We start from the raw sequence: 24,326 nt of genomic DNA, 5'->3' as shown, positions 1-24,326 counted from the left end.
GTGAGTGGGTGCTCATTGCATTGCATCATTTGTTGGTAAAGTCTATGCTGAGAACTCTATAGATTTTTGTATGATGGGATGGAAGAAATGATGAGTTGTGAATGTTCTTCTCATTTGTGCTCTTAATGCTTGCCAGGTTATGAGAGGTTGGGAAGAAATTGGTTGGTTCAGGGTATAGAAACTTAGTTTGTTTCTCTGTAGGCAGATAGCTAGGTCATGGAAACTTGTTGGAAAGATGGGATTTATTGAGTTGCTTTCTTAGATCAAGGGCTTTTGGGGATTAAGGGGCTCTGAGAGACCCACTTTACTGGATCCCAGAGACTCACAAGATTGTACTTCCTTACTGATGAGAGAAGACATCTGAACATATTCTACTTGAAACTGCAGAGGGAAAAAACCCCAAGACTTTCTGATATGGTTAAGAAAGTGTAGGTATTCACACTCATACAGCACAGGTAACTGGTTACGACACTCATTTTCCAATGCTGAACTGCTCTGAGCTCCCCAGAATCACAAAGTTTGAAGAACTACATGGCTATTTAAAAGAGATAAAACCCCATTTTCAGACCAGTGTCATAAATTTTTGACCCATGTGAATTCTACTTTAAATTTCTGCAGGTGTTTACTGGAGTATAAAGCTCAGGGTATATCTGAATAATCAAGCATCCCTTTAGGATATCTTAATTAAAAGAGGAAATGCTTGAGTTGAATTCCAATTCTGTCCACCATGAGAAAAATATCTCTGGAATTTTGGAAATGAGTATGTGAATTTTAAATGATCTGAAAATGTAACTGAACTTTAGGAAATGCTTCCATCAGCCTGGTTTCATGATGCAAACTGGAAGTAATGAAATTGAACCAGCACCACAACAGTAGCATCAGAAACATGATATAGGAGTTGAGTTGGTCCCACACTGAAAATACTGAGTGATTTTCCAGATTGTTTAAGACCCCTTGCTATTCAAAATGCGGTCCACAGAATAGCATTATAGGCATAATCTAGGAACTCGTTAGCAATGTGGACTCTCAGCCTGCCCTCCTTTCCTCGAGACCTACTGATTTAGAATCTGCACTTTAACAGGATTCCCAAATAATTCCAATGCACATTAAAATTTGAGAAGCCGTGGTATATTTTTTTTCCCTCCATCAGACGCCTGGGATGATGATTAAAACTAGATTTTTATGTCCTACCCTGGGCTTTCTGAATTAGAGTCTCTAATTCAGAGGACTGGGATTCTGAGTTCTTCATAAATCCCCTGGAGATTCTGCTGAGTGGTCTGATTTGAGAATTTCTAGTTAGTCTCTTAAATGCAGATTCGATTGAAATTCATTAATATTAGCATAAGACCCCTCTGTGCTTCTGTTTAGGCAAAGCTGATGGAGCTGCCTTAGGAGCTGCTTTCGGAGTATTGATATTGCCAAGGTTAAATATTTTTGATTAGTTAACAAGTAATATTTTACTATTGTTGTCAATAAAAGCTCATGTGATTCCCTTCTGTTCCTCTACACACACATTCATGGACTTCTGACTCTGTGGTCACTAATGAAGAAAAAATTGAGATGTTTTGGTCATCATGGGACTTCTTCAATCATAGCTATTTGGATTCACACTTATCTTTGTTTCCATATTCTAAGGTAGGTACACACAGTTTATTACAAGTTATTATACAAATTATTATAAGTAAGTTGAGGAACAAACTATTAAAGATGCTTAAGTACTGATTCTGTAGGCTCCAAGCATGGAGAAAACAGATTGCTCCTGATGAGTGTGGAAAACAAGGAACTGAGTTTGATGTTGGGGAGGACATTTCAGACAGAGAAACCCTGAGTAGAGACTCAGAAGAAGATAAGCATGTTGGATGGTTGTGGAATAGGGAGCAGTCTAGTGTGGTGGTTATATAAATAACGAATGGACTTCATTATTTGGGCAATTAGGAACTGGAGGTTTTAGGGAGTGACATGACCAGACCTTTGTCTTTAGAAGATTTATCTGGTGAAAAAGACTTTGGAAAGATGGGAGCTGGGAGGAAATGGAGGAAGGAAGACACTGGGAGATTATGATATGATAGAGAGAATGGAAAAGAGGGAGCAGGTTAAATGTCCACCAAGGATTTGAACTATGATGGTAGTAGTAGGAATAAAAAGGGACGAGAATGTGAGAAATCTTGCGGAGAATCTGTAGTATTTAGCAATCTCTTAGATCTTAAGGCATAAGGATGGTGAGATGATACAAATAAACTCTAGATGAATGGGAAAATAGTGATACCCTTAATAGAAATTGAAAAATCAGGGGAAAGACTGTATTAGTTTGAGGTAGTATTGCTGCTTAGAAAATGGTAGGTGGAAATGTTCCATTGCCAGATGGAAATGTGAGTCTACAGACAAGAAGTTATCTACCCAAAATATGATAACTGAAGCAACAGCAGGGGAGGAAATCATCAAAGGAGGGTGTGTCAGGGGAAATAGAAATGGAGCAATGATAAGAGTCAGAGGCCATCCACATTTAGGGGTGAGAGGAGGAGAAAGAATCTTCAAGAAAGTTAGAGAAAAACCAGAAAGGTTGGAACAGAATGAGGCACTGCTGCATTTTGAAAGTCAGAGGGAGCTTTTCCACATGAAGCAGGTGGGCAACAGTATTAAATAGTACCACAGAATTGAGAAGGATCAGGCATGAGATAAAGCAGTCAGAGAGAAAAGACAATTATGTGGCTCCAGGTGACCATGGAGGGAAATAGTTTTAGGAGAACAGTGATGACTGAAGTCAGGTCACAGGGACTTAAAACAATGAGTACTTCAGTTGGAAAGGCAGGGAATGAAGACACTTCTCTCAGAGAACTGGTGGTGAAGGAAATGGGACACGGAGGAAAGGAAAAGGAGATAGGACTACAAAATTGCTACATTCAAAAAATTGAATAACTAGAGTTTATTAGAAGACAGAGAAGATGGACCCAACAGTGGGGGAGAAGCTGATATAATCATACTTAGGGTAATTTTTGGTACCCAGGGTTCAGGAGGCTAGGACGAGGTGGGAAAGGATGAAATCAACCACAGGGACTGAACACTGTTCCTCCTTCAGAGACAGGCTGGTCTCAGAGAAAGTCTCTCTGCTCTCAAGGAATCCAACCTAGTAAAAAAAAAGATCAAAAGTGCACCAAATAACAGTGCCACAGAAAGGTTTTACTACACACCACACAGACACTCCTCTAACCTGTGTTCCTGGAGATTCTTTTTCTCCCTTTGCATCCAAAGCCATGAGTAACATAAACAGATTCATTCTCTTCTGAGCCACACATGCTTCTTTTCTTTTTCAAGTTTCATCAAAGTCAGAAGCTCATCTCTATCTCTGGACCTCTAGTGGGCTCCTATATTTTTTCCCAGTGTTTTGGTAGCTTGTATGATAATAGAGACCTAAGCTTGTAGTGGGAAGTGGTGGATTGAATCCTATTTATGAAAACTGGTGCTTATCTTGGGAAAAGTTAACCAATTTCCATGAGCCCCAGTTCTGTTCATCTGTAAAACCAAGTGATAACTACTTCAAAAGGTGGTCGTGAGCATTTAATGAAAAAGTGTATATATAGAGAGAGAGTACCTGGCAATACACTCATGCCAGTAGGCACTCTATAAACGCTCTTTGAGTTCCAAGAAATTCAGTGAGTTCCAAGATGGCAGAGTCTGTGTCTCACCCCCGTGCTTGTGGTAAGGGGGGCAGACATCTTCCTTGAAGACATCTTTGAAGATACGTTTCTTGAAGATATCCCATCATGTTAGTCTCTCGCTGGATCACTTTCATCTTCAACAACTGTTGCCTCTTCTGTGTTCCTTCCCGTTTTGGTTTCATTCTCTCTCTGTGTTTCATTGTTCTCAGGATGCACATTTTGAAATTGTCGCTAACTCCCTGTTCATGATGAATTTGTTGACCTTTCAAGGACTGTTTTAATTTTAGGAGAGGATGGTGGGAAGAGGGTAGTGCTTAACACTAGGGACCAAAATGCTCATGGTAAGCAGAATTTTCACATCAGTCACTCACATAAAAGTTCTGCCAAACCTGCAATGTGGTCCACAGACATGCATCTTCAGCGTCACCCAGGAGCTTGCAAGAAATGCAGATTCTCAGGTCTTGTCCAAAACCTTCAAATCATAATCCAAGATAATTGGGTGATTTACATGCACATTAAAGTCTGAGAGGCACTGTTTTAGGGAAAGAGCTATTTCATGTGGTGGTTGTGAGGATTTAATGAGAAAACATGCACAGAGCACCTAATATAGGCAGGTGTGTTAGTGAGTGCTTAATAAATAGTCTTGCTAAATCCCAAGATGGCAGAAGGAGTCCTCTGTCTTCAGGGCCAATGATGTAAAATGCAGATAAAGAGAGAAAGGACAAACAATGTAGCACTCTTTAGAGTACTAAAATAGGAAGTTTTTTTTTTTTTCCCTCTGTTTTTTGCCAGAGGAAAGGAAAATAATAAAGGCAGAGGAAGGAATGAACATAACTAGAAAATAAGAGTGAGAAAATATGGAGTGGAAAAACAAGGTACTTAGGAATGAAATACCTTGAGGTGATGAAAGAAGAAATAAACAAGGGTAAAAGAGCTCTTAAAATGCACACTGCCAGGGACTTCCCTGGTGGCGCAGTGGTTAAGAATCTTCCTGACAATGCAGGGGACATGGGTTCAAGCTCTGGTCGGGGAAGACCCCACATGCCGTGGAGCAACTAAGCCTGTGTGCCACAACTACTGAAGCCCATGCGCCTAGAGCCCGTGCTCTGCAGCAAAGGGAAGGCAACGCAATGAGAAGCCCATGCGCCGCAACAAAGAGTAGCCCCTGCTCGCTGCAACTAGAGAAAGCCAAAGTGCAGCAATGAAGACTCAACACAGCTAAAAATAAATATATATATACATATATATATATATATATATATATAGACAAAAATGCACACTGCTGAAAATTTGGATGAAGAGAAAACTAGATTTCTCTGGAGTTGGCAAGCAGGTATGAGTGTGTGATGTGTAGAGAGAGATAGCCAAACCCAAGTGATTGAGCATAAGGCTGGCTTAAAAAGCCTTTATGTAACACGGTAAGCTTGTATTTTGAATTTTCACTGAATGACATCTTTGTACAGAAGAACAGCATGGTTTGGTTTTGTGCCCAGGTGACTGGAAAGAGTGGGAGGCAAGTGGCCAAAGGGGAGACTGTGAGGTTGTGTTGAGGTGTCAGTAAACAGGTAGGGGAAGCACTGACTCTCAACAACAGACCCTTTTTGGGGTCCAGATGACTGACTGGGTGAGTCTACTGTTAATTACATCCACACAAATAGATGGGAACTAAATCACAACCCCTCCGCCCCCAACATGAAGGGATGATTGCCAGCATGGGGTGAGTTAGGGACATGGTGGCTTCTCCAGCCTCATGACAGTAGATAGTGAGGGATCGTGGTCAGCATTAGGGGCAGAGAGGAGCATTCTGGTTCCCTTCGGTTCCACCTCAGCCAATGTCAATGAAGTATCCCAAGGCAGGATGGGGAAGAAGGAGGGTCTGGCAATGCAGGAGAAAGAGACATTAGTCCTCAGCTCTGTGATCAAGTGCTGAGTAAGGCACCTAACTTTTCTGAATCTCTACTTCTGAATCTCTGCAAAATGGATCATACCTCTCGAGAACGTCATGAGGTGAATTAGTATCAGTTGTGAAAAATGTTAGCCTTAGATCAGGATGGGAACATAGACATCTCGTAGAATCAAATCCCTTCCTTTTGCAGGCAAGAACTGAGACCAGGGCAGAAAAGCAACTTGCTTAGGGACATACACAATTACTTAACAACTGATCTAGGAGTAGAACCCAGGTCTCCCTAGTCCCAACCTAGGGCTTAAAACATTTAGAAGCTTATTCTACCGTCTTCTATGTTAAATTCTGGAGATAAATGTACTTTCACTTTAATCTCTAGATTGTTGACTTTTGTGAGCTAAGGCAGGGATACTTCATGATAAGTGTTTTAACAGCTGCTAATTCTGAGTCTGACTTTCCATTTTACTGAAAGGAGTAAACTTTACATTTTATCCAGATTTTAACTTTTAGCTTGCCTCATTTCTTATTAGCCTGGAAATTCCAGGCTAACAACTGAATTCCAGTTCACTGGAAATTCCGGTGAACCCAGCGTACTTTACTGTTGTGGATATTTCTCGGTGCCTTGGAAAGAGCATGGATGGGCTTTGGAGTCACACAGCCTGGCTCAAATCCTGCCTCTGCCACCTACTTGCTGTAAGTCTGGGCAAGTTCATTTATTGCACTTGAGCCACAGTGTTCTTTATCATAGTGTATTCCTCGGAGTTCTCCAGAGAAACAGAACCTGCAGGATATACATATATAAGGAGATTTATTCTGAGGGATTGGCTCACGTGATCATGAAGGCTGAGAAGCCCTGCGACCTGCTGTTGGCAAACTGGAGATCTAAGAAAGCCAGTGGTGTAATTCAGTCCAAGTTTGAAAGCCTGAGAACCAGTGGAGCTGATGGTGTAAATCCCAGTCCAAGGGCTGGATAAGATATGTTCCAGTTTAACCAGTGAGGCGGGAAAAAAGGGGCAAATTCCTCCTTCCCCACTTTTTGTTTTGTTTAGTCCCTCAGGGGACTGGATGACGCCCACCCACATTGCGGAGGGCAGTCTACTGAGTCCATCAATTCAAATGTGAGTCTCATCCAGAAACACTCTCACAGACACACCCAGAAATAACTAATCTGAGCTCCCTATGGGTCATCAAGCTAACGCATAAAATTGTTACTGACCCTTTCAAGTCAGGCCCCAACAAGTGTCCTTATGCTGGTGTGGTTCGTGCCAATAGAATGAGGCTGAGTTCGGCTCAGAAGCAACAGAAAGCTTTATTTTTTATTTATTTATTTTTAAACATCTTTATTGGGGTATAATTGCTTTACAATGGTGTGTTAGTTTCTGCTTTATAACAAAGTGAATCCGTTATACATATACATATGTTCCCATATCTCTTCCCTCTTGCGTCTCCCTCCCTCCCACCCTCCCTATCCCACCCCTCCAGGAGGTCACAAGAAAGCTTTATGTTTTGATCAAAGAATGAAGAGTTCTGAGCTACACTCTAGAGCACAGAAAGAAAGACCATGGCCAGGGTTGCTTTATAGGGGGGTCTTACAGTGAGGTGGGGGGCGGGAGGGGGCGGAGTTCTCACTGGGCAGGCACATGCGCGCTGCTCAGGCTCCAGATGGCAGTGCCGGCGCCGCATCTCTGCACCCGGCCTGCTGCGGTCATCTTGAATTGAGGGTCCTGCACAGCCTCTGCACACGGCTCCCAGGGCTGAGATGTCCCTACGGTCGTTTCGCACCAGGAACTGTGGTCTGAAGTGCTGGGGGCAAGGCCTCTGCATGCAGCACCCTGTCAGCAAATGAAACTAGAGGAAGCACAAAGGAAAAGAAAAAAAAAAGGTTCAACTTGATTTTATTACCCAGCTTCTATTTTTATTTCCCGGGACTTGTTAATGGGCTTTGCCAGTGACAAAATTAGCCATCACAAATAGGTGCTAACTACCTTAGGGGGTTGTTTGATAATTATTAGAAATAATGTTGTAAAGTGCTTAGAAGAGGATCTGGAATACTATAGGGGTTCCATAAAGGTTAGCTGTCGCTATCAGTAAATCCTCATTGAGTGCTTAACTGAATGAAGTGTGGTGGTGAATGGGGAGCTCAAGCTCACAGTTAGATACAAACTATTTGCCAGGTGTCTTCACTGTTCTGCCAGAGTGTTTACCTTACAGGTAGCAAAACCAGTACTTTAAGAGCCCCAACCAGAATCTGAGCATGAGCCTCTGATTGCAGGTAATTTAAAAAAAATACTCAAATAACCATATCCTGTGGCGCCTTAGCCACCCTTCTTTCCCGTAGTTCATCTAGGTTGTCCTGCTCGCTGAGCTCCCACGCTAGCTCGGGCGGCTGCTCTGCCATCAGAAAATTCCCTGTAACACTTTTCTAGGGGGAAGACAGGTAGGTGGTTGCTGTTTTCCTGGGTTATTTGTTGTTTCGTTGCCTTCCTGAGAGGCATTTCCCTTGCATCTTAAACTTCAGTTTCTTGTTTCCATGGGAAGTTTTCTGTTTGGTCCTGATGTGGGTAGGCTGGCAATAAATTCTAGAAGATAGGGTAAAGCTACAGAAACAGCTGATTTTTTTTTTTAACATCTTTATTGGAGTATAAATGCTTTACAATGTTGTGTTAGTTTCTGCTTTACAACAAAATGAATCAGTTATACATATACATATGTTCCCATATCTCTTCCCTCTTGCATCTCCCTCCCTCCCACCCTCCCCATCCCACCCTGCCAGGCGGTCACAAAGCACCGAGCTGATCTCCCCGTGCTATGCGGCTGCTTCCCACTAGCTATCTACCTTACGTTTGGTAGTGTATATATGTCCATGCCTCTCTCTCGCTTTGTCACAGCTTCCCCTTCCCCCTCCCCATAGCCTCAAGTCCATTCTCTAGGAAACAGCTGATTTTACAAAGAAAAAGGGCAGAGGTGGTTGGTTCGCCTGCTTTTATTACTTATTTATTTATTTTTTATACTGTTTTGCATAAAGTAGGTAGTTTGGGCTTCATCCATATTGGTAAGTGGTAAAAGGGCTATTCATGTGGGACAACTGGGAAATGACTTTGTGACCGAAATAGGGAAAGACATGCTAATGTGATATGGAGCAAAGTGTGGTTTTCCATTTGGTCCTGCGATTGCTCTCTCTGTCCAGGGAGACGCCAAATGCAGCTCTAGAATACTGAGGAATGGGGCATTAGTATTCAGTGAAACCCCTGATCTGTTGGTCTTGGAATAATGGTGTGAAGAGGGATGTAGACTAAATAATTAGAATGTAATCTAATATTAGCAGCTATGGACTGGTTTCCTGTGAGGTGGGTTTAGGGGTGCTTCGATTCTTGATACCACCAACATGCAATTGGAATATACACACACACCCGAGGAGGGGTCACAGCTGGTATGCCACTGGGTATTTTCAGGAAGGGAAATAAGGGATTTACACGGGGCAGAAATATTTCCACTTGTCTGTGTCATGCCAGACAGGGAGGCTGTATATTTGTAAAGTAATCCATTTCACTGTATATTTATTAATGTCTTAATGTGCACAGAGGAAATGCTGTCCATTCCCTTTCAAATTTTTTACCATTGCCTTCAAAACTTAGGTGAAATGCCCTTCAACCCTCAAAGGCTGGGTAAACGCCCCACTAACTCCGGGGGGTTAATATATCAAGGTAGAGTCTCATCTGCTGATCTGAAGGCCAACAGAGTCGGCCTGGTGTTATCTTGCCCATCATCAAAAGCTTGATTTGAACAGAGAATTGAGAAATAGATGTTTACATTTCAGAAACAATTCCATTTAATATCCTACATGACATTTAGGGCTTAAGGGAATATATGGAATTGCTTATGGGAGGCATCAAGAAAAAAAAAAAAAGAGATCTGATTTTCTCCACACTCCAAGTAGGGACGAGGGAGTAGGTCTCAGGGTTTAGTTTTATCTGCACAACGGTGTCAGGCACTCAGCCTGCTCGGGAACATAGGCTGAGCTGTGACTAGCATCCAGTGTGACTGATTTACGTTTAAATGGAGCCATAAAAACTGTGGTAACCAAGAGGCAATTCAGTAAAGGGTCAAAAACAAAATGAGCTCCCAGACGTCTTGTCTCAGAAAATATTATCAGTACCGCAGTGGCTTTCTGTTTGGGCAGTTGTGTTGATTGTACCAGTCTGATGAACTTCTGGAAAACTTGTTGATCCGTTACTCCAGCAGGTTCCTGCTAGACTTGATTAATTTGTTCTTTCAGCTACATTCCACTCCTGCTTGCTTATGGGGCTTTTGGAAAGCCTGCTTGGTGGGTGGTGAATGAGCAAAACTCCAAGCCATCAATCCTTTACGTTTAGAAGGCAGAAGATATCTTCAGATTATCTTCTCTTCAACCTCCAGATTTTAGGGAGATGAGCCCGAGGACCGCTCTTGCTTGTGTCACCCGGAGCTGATTTGGGCACCCTCGAGGTGTTGAGGGTCGGGTGGGAGGTGCACTGCGTCTCCGAGTGGAGTTTGTGTCTTGGGCACTGCTTTGGAAGAGAAACAGAGAACTCCATTTATGGGTCTGTAGCTTACCGATCCCTCGTGTCCAAAAGACACGAGAGTGTTTCTTTTCCTGGTAAGAAATAGTGGTTTATGTAGTGGCAGAACAAATAAAAATGGCCCCCAGTGAAAACTCTCATGTCCCCTTGCCCTTTTTTCCTTTGAGCAGGGGTAGCAGTTTTGGTGAAGGAAAGAGGAGGTTCTTGTATAGTGGGTGAGCCGAATGTCCTTTGGGGTAGAAGGGGGTCTTGTTGGATAAGGAGAGACTATGGGGAACCCTGGATGGGAGGAAGGATGCTACGATGGAGAGGACAGAGCTGAAGGGCAGGCTTGCCCCTCTCACCCCATCCCCAGACACAGTAAAGAGGCCCCAGGATGATCACACACCTGCCTTGTCCTAAGGCACCCGAGCCTGTGTCAAGACCTCTCCCCCTTGCATAATTGTGCCATTGCCTCACCCTTCGTGCCCAGGGCACTGCTGCCTTAGTGTGGCCTCACCACTGGTTTTAAGTGAGGCCCAGGCAAAGTTAAGACAGCTCAGCTGAAATTTTGAATCTAGCCAGTTTCTGAGGCTCTTCTGGTGAAGTCCCTTGTTTGGGATTTGTCATTAGGGATCTTGTTGGAAATCTCTCTCTGTGTCTGTCTCTACTTCTCTCTGAAGTTATGTCATACAATCCAGAGGATTCATTTGTACAGTTTTTCACCTCCTCTCCTGGAATAGGGATAGTGAGAACTACTCAGAAGTGTCTCAGACGTATCTGGGTATTTATAACAAGATATCGATCCAAAATAGAGGGCCACTGTGCCTCTGAATGGATCCCTCAGAAGGAGAGATCTCAGAAAGATGGGTAAGAACTTTCCATGTCTCAGAGCCAAGAATATACAGGCATACCTCAGAGATGTTGTGGGTTTGGTTCCAGACCACTGCAATAAAGCAAACATTGCAATAAAGCAAGTCACAAATATTTTTGGTTTCTCAGTGCATATAAAAGTTATGTTTATACTATACTGTAGTCTATTAAGTGTTTAATAAGCATATGTCTAAAAAACACAATATACATACCTTAATTAAAAAATGCTTTAGGGCTTCCCTGGTGGCGCAGTGGTTGAGAGTCCGCCTGCCGATGCTACCCGGGTTCGTGCCCCGGTCCGGGAAGATCCCACATGCCGCGGAGCGGCTGGGCCCGTGAGCCATGGCCGCTGAGCCTGTGCGTCCGGAGCCTGTGCTCCGCAACGGGAGAGGCCACAACAGTGAGAGGCCCGCGTACCACACACACACACAAAAAAGCTTTATTGCTAAAAACTGCTAACCATCATCTGAGCCTTCAGTGAGTCCTAATCTTTCCGCGGGTGGAGGGTCTTGTCTCAATACTGATGGCTGCTGATTTTTCAGGGTTGTGGCTGCTGAAGACTGGGGAGGGTGTGACAATGTCTTAAAATAAGACAACAGTGAAGTTCGCCACATTGATTGACTCTTCCTTTCACAAATGATTGTTCTGTAGTATGCAATACTGTTTGATAACATTTTACCCACAGTAGAACTTTCAAAATGAGTCAGTCCCTCAAACCTTGCTGCTTCTTTCTCATCAGCTAAGTTTGTGTAATATTCTAAACCCTTTGTTGTCATTTCAACAATTTTCACAGCATCTTCACCTGGAGTAGATTCCATCTCAAGAAACCACTTTCTTTGCTCATCTATAAAGAGCAACTCCTCATTGTTCCAGTTTCATCATGAGATTGCAGCAATTCAGTCCCATCTTCAGGCTCCATTTCTAATTCTAGTTCTCTCACTATTTCCAGCACGCCTGTAGTGACTTCCTCCACTGAAGTCTTGAACCCCTCAAAGTCATCCGTGAAGGTTGGAATTAACTTCTTCCAAACTCCTGTTAATGTTGGTATTTTGACCTCTTCCATAAATCATAAGTGTTCTTAATGGCGTCTAGAATGGTGTATCCTTTCCAGAAGGCTTTCAATTTACTTTGCTCAGATCCATCAGAGGAATCACTATCTATGGCAGCTATACCCTTACAAAATATATTTCTTAAATAATAAGACTTGAAAGGCAGAATTACTCCTTGATTCATGGGCTGCAGAATGGATGTTGTGTTATCAGGGATGAAAACATTAATCTTGTTGTTCATCTCCACCAGAGCTCTTGGGTGACCAGGTGCACTGTCAGTGAGGAGTAATGTTTTATTTCTTACTTTTTTTTGTTTAACATCTTTATTGGAGTATAATTGCTTTACAATGGTGTGTTAGTTTCTGCTTTATAACAAAATGAATCAGCTATACATATCCATATATCCCCATATCTCCTCCCTCTTGCGTCTCCCTCCCATCCTCCCTATCCCACCCCTCTAGGTGGTCAAAAAGCACCGAGCTGATCTCCCTGTGCTATGCGGCTGCTTCCCACTAGCTGTTTTACATTTGGTAGTGTATATATGTCCATGCCACTCTCTCACTTCATCCCAGCTTACCCTTTTCCCCACCCTGTGTCCTCAAGTCCATTCTCTACATCTGCGTCTTTATTCCTGTCCTGTCCCTAGGTTCTTCATAACCATTTTTTTTTAGATTCCATATTTATGTGTTAGCATACAGTATTTGTTTTTCTCTTTCTGACTTCCTTCACTCTGTATGACAGACTCTAGGTCCATCCACCTCACTACAAATAACTCAATTTCGTTTCTTTTTATGGCTGAGTAATATTGCATTGTATAAATGTGCCACGTCTTCTTTATCCATTCATCTGTTGAGGGACACTTAGGTTGCTTCCATGTCCTGGCTATTGTAAACAGAGCTGCAATGAACATTGTGGTACATGACTCTTTGAATTATGTTTTTCTTAGCGTATAAGCCCAGTAGTGGGATGAACAGTAGTATTTTAAAAGGAATTTCTGAGCAGTAGGTCTAAACATAGGGCTTAAATTAGTCAGTAAACCATGTTGTAAACAGATATGCTGTCATTCAGGCTTTGCTGTTTCCTTTATAAAGCACAGGTAGAGTAGATTTGGCGTAATTCTTAAGGGCCTTAAGATTTTCACGTTGGTAAATGAGCACTGTATGCAGCTTAAAGTCACCAGCTGCATTAGCCCCTAGCAAGAGTCAGCCTGTCATTTAAAGCTTTGAAGCCAGGCATTGGCTTCTCCTCTCCAGCTATGAAGGTTCTGAATGACGTCTTCTTCCAATAGAAGGCTGTTTTGTCTACATTGAAAATCTGTTATTTAGTGTAGTCACCTTCATTAATGATCTTAACTAGAGCCCCTGGATAACTCGCTGCAGCTTCTACAGGAGCACTTGCTGCTTCACCTTGCACTTCTATGTTATGGAGATGGCTTCTTCTCTTAAACCTCGTGAACCAAGCTCTGCTAGCTTCAGACTTTTCTTCTGCAGCTTCCTCACCTCTCTCACTCTTCATAGAACTGAAGAGAGTTAGAATTGAAGCTGGATTCTGCTTTGGCTTAAGGGAATATTGTGGCTGGTTTGATCTTTTATCCAGACCACTAAAACTTTCTTCATATCAGCAGTGAGGCTGTTTCACTGTCTTATTATTTGTGTATTCACTGGAGTAGCACTTTTAATTTCCTTCAAGAACTTTTTTCTTTTGCGTTCACAACTTAGCTACTGTTTGGAGCAAAAGGCCTAGATTTCAGCCCATCTCAGCATTATACCACGTTAATGGGTTAAGTTTGCTGTCTTATATGGGCCAGTTTGTGGCACCCCAAAACAATGACTGTAGTAACATCAAAGATGGCTGATCAAGATCACCATAACAAATATAAAAATAATTACAAAGTTTGAAATATCACGAGAATTACCAAAATGAGGCATAGAGACACGAAGTGAGCAAATGGTGTTGGCAAAATGGCACCAGTAGACTTGCTTGACGCAGGATTGCCACAAACCTTCAACTTGTAAAAAATGTAGTCTCTGCTAAGCACAATATAACAAAGCACAATAAAATGAGGTGTGCCTGTAGTCTGACCGGCTGCATTTGGCTTCTGCAGAGAAGTGGCTTGAAATGTGTTCTATGCATAATAAATGACAAGGACTTATGTAGTTCACACTGAGGTTACAAATGTGTCATCTGACTTTGCAAATGGAATTCAAGGAGTCAGTTGTCATTGCATTATAGTGGCTTTTGTCCAAGAAACTGATAGCCCCAGCAGCTCATTATGCTCATAGCATTTTGATGAGTAGGTAGCACCTAGGAATGTCCTTGTTTTGCAGATGAAATGAAGGCAGAGGAAGGAGTTCTTAGGTCTAGGCAACCTGGATCTGTGCCCATTTCTTATGAATCACAGACTTCCGGAAACTCACTTTCCCAGCAGGGCTTCTTTGCTCCAAACTAGCAAGCGTTGCCACTGGCTGGATAACTAATGGTGGTGCTCATATTATTCACATGGGGCTTAACTGAGAGAAGATCTCAGGTTTCTGCATAAAAAGTTGGCTACTAAATGGCATAGACTAATTATATTCAACATAGAGGGGGAAAGAATGCAAGAATTTCTACTTTGGCACTAAAATAGTATAAGAAATACAGTCAGTTCAGTAGGTCATTTTTCACACAGCAGACAGCAGACTAAACAGTACTAAATCAGGCAATTATTTTAGTAACGAAAAGTTTAATTTTCCTAGAGTGATTTGAAAATGCTCAATGAAACAGAACTATTTCTTCCTAGCCGATTCTCTCCATTCAACTCTAAGGGCAATCATGACTTTGCTAACTAACCTCTGAGATAAGAGTGAGCAGAAGGGAGACTCTGGATGACTTGGGGCCAGGCAAGCCTTCTTCAGAGAAGGAACTTCACAGCCGCCACCTGGCTCCCTTTTGGGTTAGCTCACCTTGCTCTTACTCTGCTGGGTTTTGGAAAGCAGGCCAGCCACGAGCAGACCTCCCTGGATCTTGGGTAGCCACAATGGCTCAGAAGGCAGATACAGAAACTTATTTCATTTGTTGCAACACGCAAGGAGTCTGGGGTTTATGGAGTCACAATCGTGTTCTGTTAAATTTGCATCAGCATTGCCCAAGACCAGCAAAATTAACATCATAATGATAGAGACCAGTCTTCCACTTTGCTGCGTTGGAGGCTGACAAGATTGTCATTGACAAAATTGCAGCTGAATAAGAGATCATGAACTATTGGGACTTTTTTTCCTCTGTATGAAATATTATCCTGAACAGTAGTTTGATTTTATCGTGAAGAATAAATGCTGCACGTGCCAGGGAGAGAAACAGTGAGGAAGCAACCTTCAGGGGTTTTTAATCTCTCCTACTGCTCCAAAGATGCTATTGTTAGATTTATATTCAATGCAAAGCCTCAGTGAATACTTGTGGAGTAACTATTGCTTAGTTTTTTAAACTAATGAATGAATGAATTAATTTTTGGCTGCACTGGGTCTTTGTTGTTGCGTGCGGGCTTCCTCTAGTTGCGGCGAGCAGGGGCTACTCTTCGTTGTGGTGCTCAGGCTTCTCATTGTGGTGGCTTCTGTTGTGGCAGAGCACGGGCTCTAGGCTTGCGGGCTTCAGTAGTTGTGGCACGTGGGCTCAGTAGTTGTGGCTTGCAGGCTCTAGAGCACAGGCTCAGTAGTTGTGGCACAGGGGTTAGTTGCTCCGTGGCATGTGGGATCTTCCCGGATGAGGGCTCGAACCCATGTCCCCTGCACTGGCAGGCAGATTCTTAACCACTGCACCACCAGGGAAGTCCTGTTTATTTTTTATTTGATGTATTATGAACATTTGTGTATGCATGACCCTTTATAAAAAATCAATTATATGATAACATGAACTCCTATTAAAACCCTCACCCATGCCAGAACAAGAACATAATCAAAAACTTACATCAACTACTCTTCCTTATTCAGTATTTTCCCCCTGTTCCTGAAGGCATTTCTTACTCACTTGATTTTTTGGTTTTTGGTTTATGAAAAATTTTTATTTAGTTTTATTTATTAATTTTTAAACTTCATATGAAGGGCAGCATACTACATGAAGTCTTCTGGAATTTACCCTCTTCATTCAACATAATGATGCTAAAATTTTTGTCTTCTTTTTTTTTGAATTTTATGTTATTTTTTTTTTATACAGCAGCTTCTTATTAGTCATCAGTTTTATACACATCAGTGTACACATGTCAATTCCAATCGCCCAATTCATCACACCACCATCCCCACAACCCCACGGCTTTCCCACCTTGGTGTCCATACATTTGTTCTCTACATCTGTGTCTCAGCTTCTGCCCTGCAAACCGGTTCATCTGTACCATTTTTCTAGGTTCCACATACATGCATTAATATATGATATTTGTTTTTCTCTTTCTGACTTACTTCACTCTGTATGACAGTCTCTAGATCCATCCATGTCTCAACAAAGGACCCAATTTCGTTCCTTTTATGGCTGAGTAATATTCCAGTGTATATATGTACCACAACTTCTTTATCCATTCGTCTGTCTATGGGCATTTAGGTTGCTTCCATGACCTGGCTATTGTAAATAGTGCTGCAATGAACATTGGGGTGCATGTGTCTTTTTGAATTATGGTTTTCTCTGGGTATATGCCCAGTAGTGGGATTACTGGATCATATGGTAACTCTATTTTTGGTTTTTTAAGGAACCTCCATACTGTTCTCCATAGTGGCTGTATCAATTTACATTCCCACCAACAGTGAAAGAGGGTTCCCTTTTCTCCACACCCTCTCCAGCATTTGTTGTTTGTAGATTTTCTGATGATGCCCATTCTAACCGGTGTGAGGTGATACCTCATTGTAGTTTTGATTTGCATTTCTCTAATAATTAGTGATGTTGAGCAGCTTTTCATGTGCTTCTTGGCCATCTGTATATCTTCTTTGGAGAAATGTCTATTTAGGGCTTCTGCCCATTTTTGGATTGGGTTGTTTGTTTCTTTAATATTGAGCTGTAGAGCTGTTTATATATTTTGGAGATGAATCCTTTGTCTGTTGATTCATTTGCAAATATTTTCTCCCATTCTGAGGGTTGTCTTTTCATCTTGTTTATGGTTTCCTTTGCTGTGCAAAAGCTTTTAAGTTTCATTAGGTCCCATTTGTTTATTTTTGTTAATAATTCCATTACTCTAGGAGGTGGATCAAAAAAGATCTTGCTGTGATTTATGTCATAGAGTGTTCTGCCTATGTTTTCCTCTAAGAGTTTTATAGTGTCTGGTCTTACATTTAGGTCTCAAATCCATTTTGAGTTTATTTTTGTGTATGGTGTTAGGGAGTTTTCTAATTTCATTCCTTTACATGTAGCTGTCCAGTTTTCCCAGCACCACTTATTGAAGAGACTGTCTTTTCTCCATTGTATATCCTTGTCTCCTTTGTCATAGATTAGTTGACCATAGGTGCGTGGGTTTATCTCTGGGCTTTCTATCTTGTTCCATTGATCTATGTTTCTGTTTTTGTGCCAGTACCATATTGTCTTGATTACTGTAGCTTTGTAGTATAGTCTGAAGTCAGGGAGTCTGATTCCTCCAGCTCTGTTTTTTTCCCTCAAGACTGCTTTGGCTATTCGGGGTCTTGTGTGTCTCCATACGAATTTTAAGATTTTTTTGTTCTAGTTCTGTAAAAAATGCCAGTGGTAGTTTGAAAGGGATTGCATTGAATCTGTAGATTGCTTTGGGTAGTAGAGTCATTTTCACAATATTGATTCTTCCAGTTCAAGAACATGGTATATCTCTCCATCTGTTGGTATCATCTTTAATTTCTTTCATCAGTGTCTTATAGTTTTCTGCATAAAGGTCTTTGGTCTCTCTAGGTTGGTTTATTCCTAGGTATTTTATTCTTTCTGTTGCAGTGATAAATGGGAGTGTTTCTTTAATTTCTCTTTCAGATTTTTCATCATTAGTGTATAGGAATGCAAAAGATTTCTGTGCATTCATTTTGTATCCTGCAACTTTACCAAATTCATTGATTAGCTCTAGTAGTTTTCTGGTGGCATTTTTAGGATTCTCTATGTACAGTATCATGTCATCTGGAAACAGTGACAGTTTTACTTCTTCTTTTCCAATTTGTATTCCTTTTATTTCTTTTCCTTCTCTGATTGCCGTGGCTAGGACTTCCAAAACTAGGTTGAATAATAGTGGTGAGAGTGGACATCCTTGTCTTTCCCCTGATCTTAGAGGAAATGCTTTCAGTTTTTCACCTTTGAGAATGATGTTTGCTGTGGGTTTGTTGTATATGGCCTTTATTATGTTGAGGTAGGTTCCCTCTATGCCTACTTTCTGGAGAGTTTTGATCATAAATGGGTGTTGAATTTTGTCAAAAGCTTTCTCTGCATCTATTGAGATGATCATATGGTTTTTATCCTTCCATTTGTTAATATGGTGTATCACATTGATTGATTTGCATATATTGAAGAATCTTTGCATACCTGGGATAAATCCCACTTGATCATGGTGTATGATCCTTTTAATGTGCTGTTGGATTCTGTTTGCTAGTATTTTGTTGAGGATTTTTGCATCTATATTCATCAGTGATATTGGTCTGTAATTTTCTTTTTTTGAAGTATCTTTGTCTGGTTTTGGTATCAGGGTGATGGTGGCCTCATAGAATGAGTTTGAGAGTGTACCTTCCTCTGCAATTTTTTGGAAGAGTTTGAGAAGGATGGGTGTTAGCTCTTCTCTAAATGTTTGGTAGAATTCACCTGTGAAGCCATCTGGTCCTGAACTTTTGTTTGTTGGAAGATTTTTAATCACAGTTTCAATTTCATTACTTGTGATTGGTCTGTTCATATTTTCTATTTCTTCCTGGTTCAGTCTTGGAAGGTTTTACCTTTCTAAGAATTTGTCCATTTCTTCCAGTTTGTCCATTTTATTGGCATAGAGCTTCTTGTAGTAGTCTCTTAGGATGCTTTGTATTTCTGCAGTGTCTGTTGTAACTTCTCCTTTTTCATTTCTAATTTTATTGATTAGAGTCCTCTCCCTCTTTTTCTTGATGAGTCTGGCTAATGGCTTATCAATTTTGTTTATCTTCTCAAAGAACCAGCTTTTAGTTTCATTGATCTTTGCTATTGTTTTCTCTGTTTCTATTTCATTTATTTCTGCTCTGACCTTTATGATTTCTTTCCTTCTGCTAACTTCAGGTTTTGTTTGTTCTTCTTTCTCTAGTTCCTTTAGGTGTAAGGTTAGATTGTTTATTTGAGATTTTTCTTGTTTCTTGAGGTAGGCTTGTATAGCTATAAACTTCCCTCTTAGAACTGTTTTTGTTGCATCCCATAGGTTTTGGATTGTCGTGTTTTCATTTTCATTTGTCTCTAGGTATTTTTTGATTTCCTCTTTGATTTCTGCAGTGATCTCTTGGTTATTTAGTAACGTATTGTTTAGTCTCCATGTGTTAGTGTTTTTTACGTTTTTTTCCCTGTAATTCATTTCTAATCTCATAGTGTTGTGGTCAGAAAAGATGCTTGATATGATTTCAATTTTCTTAAATTTACTGAGGCTTGATTTGTGACCCAAGATGTGATCTATCCTGGAGAATGTTCCATGCGCACTTGAGAAGAAAGTGTAATCTGCTGTTTTTGGATGGAATGTCCTATAAATATCAATTAAATCTATCTGGTCTATTGTGTCATTTAAAGCTTCTGTTTCCTTATTTATTTTCATTTTGGATGATCTGTCCATTGGTGTAAGTGAGGTGTTAAAGTCCCCAACTATTATTGTGTTACTGTCGATTTCCTCTTTTATAGCTGTTACCAGTTGCCTTATGTATTGAGGTGCTCCTATGTTGGGTGCATATATATTTATCATTGTTATATCTTCTTCTTGGAATGATCCTTTGATCATTATGTAGTGTCCTTCCTTGTGTCTTGTAATATTCTTTATTTTAAAGTCTATTTTATCTGATATGAGTATTGCTACTCCAGGTTTTTTTTTTTTTTTTTTGCAGTACACAGGCCTCTCACTGTTGTGGCCTCTCCCGTTGCAGAGCAACAGGCTCTGGATTCGCAGGCTCAGCGGCCATGGCTCACGGGCGCAGCTGCTCCGCGGCATGTGGGATCTTCCCAGGCCAGGGCACGAACCCCTGTCCCCTGCATTGGCAGGCGGACTCTCAACCACTGTGCCACCAGGGAAGCCCAGCTACTCCAGCTATCTTTTGATTTCCATTTGCATGGAATATCTTTTTCCATCTCCTTACTTTCAGTCTGTATGTGTCCCTAGGTCTGAAGTGAGTCTCCTGTAGACAGCATATATATATGGGTCCTGTTTTTGTATCCATTCAGCAAACCAGTGTCTTTTGGTTGGAGCATTTAATTCATTCACGTTTAATGTAATTATCTATATGTACGTTCCTATGACCATTTTCTTAATTGTTTTGGGGTTTTTTTTTAGGTCCTTTTCTTCTCTTGTGTTTCCCAATTAGAGAAGTTCTTTTAGCATTTGTTGTAGAGCTGGTTTCGTGGTGCTGAATTCTCTTAGCTTTTGCTTGTCTGTAAAGCTTTTGATTTCTCCATCAAATCTGAATGAGATCCTTGCCGGGTAGAGTAATCTCGGTTGTAGTTTCTTCCCTTTCACCACTTTAAGTATATCATGGCACTCTCTTCTGGCTTGTAGATTTTCTGCTGAGAAATCAGCTGTTAACCTTATGCGAGTTCCCTTGTGTGTTATTTGTCATTTTTCCCTTGCTGCTTTCAATAATTTTTCTTTGTCTTTAATTTTTGCCAACTTGATTACTGTGTGTCTCGGCGTGTTTCTCCTTGGGTTTATCCTGTATGGGACTTGCTGTGCTTCCTGTGCTTGGGTGGCTATTTCCTTTCCCATGTTAGGGAAGTTTTCGACTATAATCTCTTCAAATATTTTCTCGGGTCCTTTCCCTCTTTCTTCTCCTTCTGGGACCCCTATAATGTGAATGTTGTTGCATTTAATGTTGTCTCAGACGTCTCTTAGGCTGTCTTCATTTCTTTTCATTCTTTTTGCTTTATTCTGTTCTGCAGCAGTGAATTCCACCATTCTGTCTTCCAGGTCACTTATCCATTCTTCTGCCTCAGTTATTGTGCTATTGATTCCTTCTAGTGTAGTTTTCATTTCAGTTACTGTATTGTTCATCTCTGTTTGTTTGTTCTTTAATTCTTCTAGGTCTTTGTTAAACCTTTCTTGCATCTTCTTGATCTTTGCCTCCATTCTTTTTCTGAGGTCCTGGATCATCTTCACTATCATTATTCTGAATTCTTTTTCTGAAAGGTTGCCTATCTCCTCTTCATTTAGTTGTTTTTCTGGGGTTTTATCTTCTTCCTTCATCTGGTACATAGCCCTTTGCCTTTTCATCTTGTCTATCTTTCTGTGAATGTGGTTTTTGTTCTACAGGCTGCAGGATTGTAGTTCTCACTTCTGCTGTCTCTGGTGCCAAGCTGCAGAGAAGATGCAAAGACTACGACCACAGCCCCTAGGTTCAAGATAAAGAGTTCTGACAGTGGTGCGGGTGTGGTCCCAGTGAAAATGTCGGAATGTTATTGTAGCCCAGCCTGATCAACAAGGGCAATGCCAAGTGCACTCATGCACCAATCTGTGAGAAGTTCAGAAACAGGAGCCAGAGCCCAAGGTGTATCCATTTCCACTGTGGAAGTCTTCTCAGAGCACGGCTTCTCTTCTCCTAGTGTTGGAGGGTCTCCTGCAGAGGCGGGGAGTGGCTGTGGCTCACCGTGGGGACAAAGACACTGGCCTTCTGTGTTGTTCAATGTAGCTGTAGTTTATTTTCTGTGCTGTATAACATTTCATTATGTTGATATATTGCCATTTATTTATTCATCCTACTGTTGATAGGTATTTGGTTATTTCCAGTTTTGTAGTATTACACTGTTCAACGCTATGAACGTTCTCTCCTGATATATATGTGTGTGTTTCTCTTGGGTACATATATAGGAATGGAATGCTACTGCAGGGTATAAAAATGTTCACCTTTAAAAAATAATGCCAGTTGATCTTCAGGAGTTTTTATTTCTTAGTTAGGAACAAGTATAGTTTCTTCACATAGCATGCAACAGATCTGTTCTTTCCGAGATCTCATGAGCATTGTGAATAATCTTGAGGGCGAGTGCTCAGTGGCATGTGGTGGTGGGCAAATAAGGCAATGTGGAAAATTTGGCAACATTTTCAAAGAGGCCTTGTCAGACAGATGTTTTCAGGGTTTGAGTCAGAGAGTTGTTTACCTTTGGACCAAAGCCAGTGTCTTCTGGAATTGGTGAGGAGTGATTTGGATGGAGAGGGATCAGTAAAGCATCTATCACTGAAGTTCTGACAAAATGAGTGTTAGAATTGTGAAATGGGTGGAGTTAGAAGCAAGGGCTTCTGCAAATGCCATTACCACAGTTGACTGCTCTTACCATGTAGTGAAGCTTCCTACTTTCAACTCACAGGGCCACTCACAGATTTATCAACTGCTCTCACCAAGACCTCAGAGACTCTCACTGCTGCTGTTTCACAGTCTTCCAGGGACAAAATAACATGGGGGAAATGGCAGATTTGTCTTCCTTTTTGCTTGTGGAATTGTTAGGAAATGTTTGTAAGGGGAATATCAGGGCCTCCTTTATCCTAGGTGGGGCTACTTTTCTCTTCTTGATAGTTATCTTCCATCTCCTCGGGCCCCCATGAGAAACACCAATGTTTTAGCACTTTCTCTCTCTCTCTCTCTCTCTCTCTCTCTCTCTCTCTCTCTTTTCTTTCAAAGTTCTAAGGGCCCATGGCCAATGATCTGTATATTTTATGTCAAATCAAAGGAACAAACTTTCTTACTTTTCTTTATGTTTTCCTCCCATACAGTAGACATCTTTCAGTGGCCCATGGAAATTTGAAATAAAGGTATGCATAAATAAGTTGAGACTTAGAGCTGCTGGGTTGGAATGGAGTTTGATTTAGTAGGGGAAATGTGGTTGCTGGCTTTCACTCTTTCCAGGGATCCTTAAAGTCTGAGACAGACCACCCATTGGTTTTGAAGTGTTAGGGTCAGACATAGTTCTGCTTGGAAACAAAGGAACTAAAATGAGACTACTGATTTTTCCAGCTGTAAGATTTAAGAGTTTCTACATGGTCTGTTCTGAGAACATCCTAGAGCCAGGTCAAGGAACTGCCTTAAGGTTTCCTCCTCCGTCTTCCATGCCCTCTTCCTCCTCCCATGCCTTCCTCCCTTCCCTGTCTCTTCTTCCCACCCTCCCTCCTTGCTTTCATTTCTTCTGGCAGCTAATAGAGAATCCAGAAGAAAACAATGAGCTAAGACAGTTATCAATTTGGACAGTATTCTGTTCACACTTATTTGGGACTTGTTCTGCAGTATATGTGAGCCTCCTCAGAGCGTAGAGGACATAGAATAATCAGCCTGAAAACTGTAATAAATGATGGAGCTTCTACCCATATTTTGTTAGCGTTTAGGGTTGGGGGGGCTGAAATTACAAGCTGTGTGACTTGCAAATGGAATAATGTAGATGACTAATTTTCTCTGTGCTTAATGCCAATAGTATCCCCAAGAAACAGCCAGCACCACGCCAGGCTCCCCTTCTTCATTCTAGTCACTCCATCTTCCAGGCACAACCTAATTAAACTCTCATAAAACTCTTATAAGGAAAATATTATTATTGTGGCCAGTTTACAGATGAGGAAACCAAGGCTTAGAAAAGTGAAGTACCTTGCCCAAAGTGATGTATCTGGGTAAGGGATAAGCTAGTATTTTAACCTTAACTGCAAGCCTGGCTTGCAAAGGTTCCTCTGAATGGTTTGCTATTGTTAGAAGGAACAGGGTCCCGGTACTAACTGATGGAGTAGAATCCTTCATGTTTACCTTTGAGCTACCAAATGCTAGGCCCAAGAGCTACAGCCTTTGCAGCTGACAGCTGCGCCCCACCCTGCTCATCACCAAGCTGTTACTCAAACCACAAAAGACCTGCTTCATTATGTTTTTTAATTCAAGTCAGGAATACTTTATCTCATTCCATAAAAAAGTCCATTAAATTATGAACACAGTTGTTCCTTCTAAACAATAGGAAGTAACGCCTCTCATGTTAAAGCACGTGCTGTGTCTTGAGGAAAAAAATTGGCTTCTTATAAGCTGAATATATGAAGGGGTGTGGTATTTTAATAAAAACCTTGGTAAACACGTAACTATTCTGAATAGTTTATTTCAAGCTCAGAGTATGGCCCACACTCATTTGGATTTTATTCCTACTTCCAGCCAAATGCCATGAATCAAGGAGTGTTCCTGGCAAGGTCTAG

This window comes from Leucopleurus acutus (genome assembly GCF_964270905.1).
Source record: "Leucopleurus acutus genome assembly, chromosome: 1".
Classification (NCBI taxonomy): domain Eukaryota; kingdom Metazoa; phylum Chordata; class Mammalia; order Artiodactyla; family Delphinidae; genus Leucopleurus; species Leucopleurus acutus.
Note: the sequence above shows the minus strand (reverse complement) of the source record.